The sequence below is a fragment of the Apis dorsata genome, unplaced genomic scaffold, assembly GCF_000469605.1.
Source record: "Apis dorsata unplaced genomic scaffold, Apis dorsata 1.3 scaffold_530, whole genome shotgun sequence".
NCBI lineage: Eukaryota > Metazoa > Arthropoda > Insecta > Hymenoptera > Apidae > Apis > Apis dorsata.
This window is the reverse complement of record NW_006263752.1, coordinates 255969-262400: the sequence shown is the minus strand read 5'-3', so window position 1 is coordinate 262400 and position 6432 is coordinate 255969. Positions and strand designations below refer to the sequence as shown.

At 36.3% G+C, this 6432-nt stretch overlaps 1 protein-coding gene and 1 long non-coding RNA gene across 7 annotated transcripts in view; one reads left to right on the top strand and one right to left on the bottom strand.

Moving 5' to 3' along the window:
- LOC116186262 overlaps positions 1 to 1890 on the top strand; it is a 7224-nt gene extending 5334 nt beyond the window's left edge. Inside the window, exon 2 of the long non-coding RNA XR_004151223.1 lies at positions 936 to 1890. This is a non-coding gene — a long non-coding RNA (uncharacterized LOC116186262). The remainder of the gene's footprint in view (positions 1 to 935) is intronic.
- Positions 1 to 6432, bottom strand: part of LOC102673913 (fasciclin-2) — a 166164-nt gene that overhangs the window by 13897 nt on the left and 145835 nt on the right. The window lies entirely within an intron of this gene.

The window sequence follows — 6432 nt, the reverse complement described above, 5'->3', positions numbered from 1 at the left end:
CCCCTCCTCCTCCCCCTGTAATTCCCGTGAAACGTCCCGCGAACACGTGAAAAAGGGAGAGGGATCCTCTCGCGGACCAAGTAATCTCGATGGCTGGTTCCCTCCTCCACCCTCTTCGCCCGTCTCTTCGAAAGGGATTTAACTTGGACAAAATTACATTAGGACACAGTTGAATCGAATCCCATTCTAATGGAGCCCCGTGGACGTTCGACCGTGCTACAAATTAAGAGAACCATCCCCTCCCTCCCCCTCCTCCCCCTCTTCTTTCACCCTTTCGGTTGGCACTCATTCAACAAGGGCCGTGGATCGATTCGGAAAAGGGGAGAGGGAGGGAGAGAGGGAGGGAGGGAGGGGGTTTCGCGAGAACACGGCGAGCCAGAAACGATTTTCTCGCTCGTTTCCTCTCCGCCGACCTATTGTCTCCTCGTCGGCGCGCGAAACGCTTCACGCGTCGTCGAGCAACCTTCTCTCTTCGCCCGCGATTCCTCTCGCTCAAAAGCAGCTCCAGAGATGAAAACGCTTTCTCTCTCTCTATCTCTCTATTTCTCTCTCTCTCTTCAGAGCGAAGTTTTTGCTTAATTTCAAACGATGCGCACTGTGTGTACCCTCTTGCGTACCGGAAGCGGATGACGTGTATCTCTAAGGGGTTCTAGAGTTGGCGAAGATGGGCAAAGTCGAGGTGAAAACTCGAGGAACGCGCGCAGAATCGCGGATCCCGTGGTTCCGGGGAAGAAGAGGTTCCTCGAGAACTGGTCAAAGTGGGATCGCGCTGCCTCGTTATACCTACTGTTCCTTCGAGTTTCTGAGTTTTGGAAATCATCTCTCTCTCTTTCTTTCTCTCTCTCTGTCGCACGCGCGCGCTTTCTGCATTCACGTCAATGAGTGAGTTTTATTTAAAGATTCGGGAAGTTGGTGTTAAGTTTTCTTTTTTTTAGGTGTGATTGTTGATGTGATTTGATGATTGATGAGGTGATTGAGGTGATCGAGCGAGGGTGGATTGTAAGAAATTGAAATGATTTATTTTGTAGAATAATCGATATATTTGTATTTTGTATTTAATATATTTTGTGTATTTTTTTTTTTTTTTTTAGATGTATCGTTGATATGCCTTAGAGGAGTGTTTGAATGATAGATTGGGGTGAATTAAAATTGAAAGTTGAAAATGTAATGATAGTGACAATATGTGACAATATGTGACAATATGTTGATAATTTTTTTTGTAAAGTAATTTGATCTGAATATTGTGGTTGGAGAATATATGGCTTAATGTAACACGTTGACTGTACACAAAAGAAGATAGACATTTTTACGCAATATATTGGATTTTATTGAGCAATTTTTTAAAATTATTAATTTTAAATTACTCTCAATGGAGTGTTAAAATCGTTAGAAGTCTTCAGTTAACAGTCAACATTGTTAACATTGATCTAAATCAACGGTGTGATGTAATTTGACATGGATATTTTTTCATCCCGACAAGAACCGAAATAGAAAATAATTTCAGAAGCATTCATTGTACTTAATCATTGATATATTTAAAAATTTCTTCACATTGACACCATTATTTATCCTCCTTAAGGAGTTCGAAAAAAACATTCGTGAAAAAAAAAAAAAATTTCGAGACCACAAAAGAAAAATAAAATATTTCCCGCTTCTCCACGGAACCACAGTGTTTCTTCTTGCATCGTTCGATTCCATATCGATGGAATCGTGGGATTCTTCGTCCATTCACACGTATAATACACGTAATGTACACACACTTCGTTCTTACATCCTCCGGCACTCGAGATTCTTAGGCCAGCCTCGGCTATTCATCGATCACGATGAAAGGGGAAATGAAAAGAAAAAGGAAAAAAAAAAAAAAAAAAGGCGAGAGAAAAACGCGATCAAGCATACACACAATCCACTAGCGCCTTTATCTTCAACGACCGAGTCGTATGCAACACGTGATATATAACCTCGCACGATTCGTTTACATGAATCTAAAACGCGAGCTCTGGGCGAACGCTCGACGCGCGACAGTTTTAATCGCGTAACATCACTCATTCGCGTGAAACCGCGAGAGATATTCCGTTTGGTAATGAATAATATCTCTTTTTTATTCATAGAAACGTGATAGATGATGCAAGCACGATATTCCTGTGCAGGTGCTTGTTATCATTCTCAATGAGATCCGAAATGCGCGAACTTAACTCGCATTGTGTGCAAAACTCGGGTGAAACACGCTTTTTCTTCATAATTGAAAAAGATTCTTTGAATAGCGGTTATTCGGATATTCTTTTATCGTGGATGAAAGATACTTGTGCATTGATGATCATGATCGAGACTTTATAAACTTTACATCGTATAATAATAATAATAATTCTATTGAAAAATATTGACTGAAAATAAAAATTGTTAAAGATTTTTAGAGAAATTTCTATTATGTGCAAATGTGCAACGCTAAAAATATATTCATTTTGTATAATAATAAATGTTTTCATTCATCATCATCAAAAGAAAAGAAATAAATATTTCATAAAAAAGCGGTGCGTTTATTCGATCAAATAATTGTGCGTAACTCGATTTCACCAGAGATTCATCGCACTACCATGGATAATTCTTCCTACACCCCAATCGTGTCGCTGCAATCCAATTAAAAAGAAACCACTGTCGCTGCTCAAGCATTCTCCCATTCTCGTTCTTACAATTCATCTTACACCTAAGCACACGCAAATGTGTTTACATAGAATCGCTGATCACGTGGAATCCCTCGATACGAGTACAAAGGTACGTGGTATGTTCGATGGAATGAGAGTGTCGCCAACGAAAACAGAGGTGAACGGCGCAAACTTAAACGCAACAGAACAGAATCCTCCCCCCTCAAAAAAAAAAAAAAAAAAAAAAAAAAAAAAAAAAAAAAGAAAAAAGAAAAAGAAAAAAAAGGAAAAACAACAAAAAGAATAATCGATAAAATTAAAAAAGGAAAAAAAAAGAAATAAAAAAATGTACATAATATATCTGAAACGATATACAAGCGCATGCCATGCGATCGTAAATCTAACATCTAAAAAGAACCCAGGCAAGTGAGCAAGAACGTTAAGAGAGATCGAGGTTCAAAGACCCTGTCGCATTCGTTGAACGATGACTCGCGATCGATACACCCGTGGACAGTAAGGGGCCATTTGTATTTCAGACGCGACAGAGTCTTCTGTGTGCACCTCGAGACTCGATGCCTGGTGTGTTTGCCTCCTATGGAGAGCATCTCTCTTCTTTTTCTCCCCCCTCCCCCATCCTGTTCTCTTTTTTCTTTCTTTCTTTCTTTCTTTCTTTATTTCTTTCTTTCTTTCTTTGTCTCTTTGCTTCTTACTCGAACGAAAAAAAAAAAAAAAAAAGATACAAATCGGCGAATGCGCGTGGCGACAATAAAATTTATCGTTTTTTTTTTTTTTTTCTTTTAAAACGATAATCGTGACGATTGTTGACGATAATACTAATGGTAATGACGAATACACACATGGTATACAAGATTGGTGTGAACGGTAAAACTAATTGATGAGAATATTTAATAATATCATGTAGCGACGATGATGATAATAACAATAATGATGATGATAATGATAATAATAATAAGTAATTATAGTAAATCGTAGCGGCTATGTACGCAGTGAATAATAGAATAATAATAATAATAATAATAATAATCATAATAATAATAACGCTAATAGCAATGATAAAATTAATGATAATAATAATATTAATAATAATAATAACCGTAATAATAATAACACACATCATGCGCACTAAACACGTATGGTCCAAGAGCTAGTTCAAGCAGGACTAAGTCCGATGATTTGGTAAAAAAGTTAATCAATTTTCCCAGAGAGAAACAATTATTTAAAAAAAAAAAAACAAAGATAAAAAAAAAACAAAAATGTATTAAAAAACCATACACAAGAGGAGAGAAAAAATCGTATATGCGATTAGCTGAAAATTAACCCAGCTAAGAAAACTAATTTTTAGGCGCAATCTAAAAGTATAAATGGTTAAGAAAAAAAGGTGCTTTTTTCCCGTTTCGTGCGGATGCTGTCGGGTTTCGTTTTAGTATTTGTTTATTTATCTTTACTTATTATGTCTTTTTTTTTTTTTTTCAGAACCCGTGATTATTCGTGTAACCTAATCATCGTTCGATGATCATTGTGTAACGTTGTGTGTTCAACGCGAGTTGTTTTGAGAAGTGTGGGAGTGTCAGTTTTGCGAGGAACACGCGAATCGTGATTTAAGTATCTGCAAGTGTATCCTTCTCTTTGGCTCTAAAAACGTGTAGCGTGTGGAAAACGGATATCCCTTTCTCGAGATGGACGAGAAAATTGGTAAAAAGAAAAAAAAAAAATAAAAAAAAAATAAAAAAAATAAAAACCCCACAAACAAAGAAGAAAAAATAGTTAGCCACACATATTTGTTATATATCATATAGTTTAGCTCGGACGAAAACGGATTTTTTCGCGGACGATTCCCGGTATTTTTGGAATTTTTATTTAACGGACGTGTATCTCTGTAGAGAAATGGTAACGAATTACATCGATACTTCTTATTAGTAATATATGCTGAGGTTCAGAAATCGAAACTTCGGGACAGATCGAAAAAATTCGAACAAGATCGATGAAGAGATTTCGAAATATCTCCATATTTCTTTTTCGATCGAATTCGCCCGAATTTTTCCGATCGGGACCCGAGCGTATTCAATTTCAAGATTTTCGGAAAAATTCGGCTATGATCGGTCGAAATTTCGATTACTTTCGTATTATTTCGGATCGATTCGGAGCGAATCAAGGTTCAGTCGTATCGAGATCTACGCCGATTGCGCTGAAATTTTTCCGTATCGAGCGCGTAATTTCAAAACCTCGCATATCTCTAAAATTTTTACGTATGAACAACGAATACTAAATCTTTCTTTTTGTTAATCGTTATCCTCTCCTTCTTATTATATCGAATGTTTCGTTGCAAATCGAACCGCGAGAATCGCGAAAAATTACTCTCCAAAAATATTTGTACTCTGCTAAGTGGCGAGAAACAAGAGAATATTTTTAACGAATCCGATGGATATAGTTAAAATACAATGAAAATAATACGGGCTGCCTGTTTAAAATTGGATCTTATTCCGTTTATATCGAAAAATCGTATATTTCCGATCTTCTGAACGCTCGTTGCCCGTTCGATAGTAACCATTCGTTTTCACTGATTTGCGCGTATTTCTAACACTAGAAATTTGGCAATTTAAGGCAGTACGTATATATCAGACCCGCAAAAGCCCTTACTGTACGCTAAAATAGATTCGCAATTTATGTGCAGATGCATTGGATGCATCGGTGATCGTGGTAATATCGTATCGATAAACTATTTTTCGAGATGGAAGAGTTTCGCATTCGAGAATGGGTCAGTCGTGATTATTGCAGAATTTTCAATGCTGATTAAGCATTGAAAATTTTCATGGAATAATTTCGATCGATTTACACTTTTAATATTCGTTGGCAATTCGCCAAATGAGCAATTTGTAATTTTCATTCGAACGTTGTTTTACGACCATGGAAATGTTCATTTCGTTTACCAACGCGCCAATTTCATATTTTCAAAAGCTTTGCATCGACACAATATGAAAATTTACTATCACATTCGTTAAAATCTAACGTTATTTTTCACGAAATTTTTATATTGATTTAAAATGATTTCAACAATCGAACATAATTTACAGTCTTTTAATTCGTTGTTGAAAATGTTCGAGTAATAAATTATAAGATCAATATTAATAATTTCGATTTTCAAAATAATATCTTCCATTCTTTTTCGATCTCACGCATAAAAATCATATTTCGATCAATCTTTAGTATTTCTTATTCGAATGAATATACCTCTTTCGATCACCAGATGGCAGTTCATGCGAATCCTCAAAAGAAAAGCACTTTACTTTCGCGTAATACAAAAACGTCCCGATATATATATATTTATATATATTCGCTAAAAACGTCACGAACAAGTATACCCGACAAATATACCGTGAAATTCGATACAATTCGATCAAATACACCGTGAAAAACATCCTACCATTTCACGAAACATCGCGATCTTTCTCGTTGTTTCTCACTGCGTTTCTAAACCTTCCATCATCATCGAACAACCCCCACTTATCCGCTAACATTTCTACCTCGGAATGTTGTGCACCGGTCTAAATGATTCATTTTACATTAATCGTTAATGTATAATCTATGCATGTGTATGGTTTATGATTGGTTTGTGTGTGTGTGTGTTTCTTTTTTCTCGTAATACAGTAGCGAAATGTTCGACTGTGTTTTGCAAAAATCAGACACGCGTCAGAAAACCGTCGCTTGTTTATACGGGAGTGAAAAAGTGAGAATTTGTCGAACACGAAAATACGTATATAATTCCTTTTTTTTT